Here is a 544-nt window from a genome sequence, read left to right on the forward strand (position 1 = left end):
TTAATATATGAAGTGTATGAGCACGTTTGTTTTCAAGTGGAAGGCACATTTTTAGATATTGTATTAATTTAGTGTGTGAGCACGGTTTGAAGTGAGGGGCACAGATATTTATTTTAGGTCTGACACTATACATGTTTTTGCACTATTGGAGTGATGAGTCACATTATATGATTTTCATTATTTTATTTTAATTTCATTATTCTCTTAGTATTTTGCAGTGAAGAGTCACACTGTATGCATTTATTTGATATGAGCGCTACACTATTTATATATACAGTTGCAAGAAAAAGTATGTGAACCCCTTGGGATTACGTGGAGTTTTGCATGAATTGGGCATAAAATGTGCTCTGAACGTCATCTAAGTCACAACAATAGAAGAACACAGTCTGCTGAACATAATACTACACAAACATTAGATGTTGCCATGGTTTAATTGCACATAATATGTAAACATTCACAGCGCAGGGAGGAAAAAGTATGTGAACCTTTGGACTTAATAACTGGTTGACCCTCCTTTGGCAGCAATAACCTCAACCAAACGTTT

This window comes from Staurois parvus, unplaced genomic scaffold, assembly GCF_062004578.1.
Source record: "Staurois parvus isolate SC_StPar_1 unplaced genomic scaffold, SC_StPar_1.0 ptg001215l, whole genome shotgun sequence".
NCBI lineage: Eukaryota > Metazoa > Chordata > Amphibia > Anura > Ranidae > Staurois > Staurois parvus.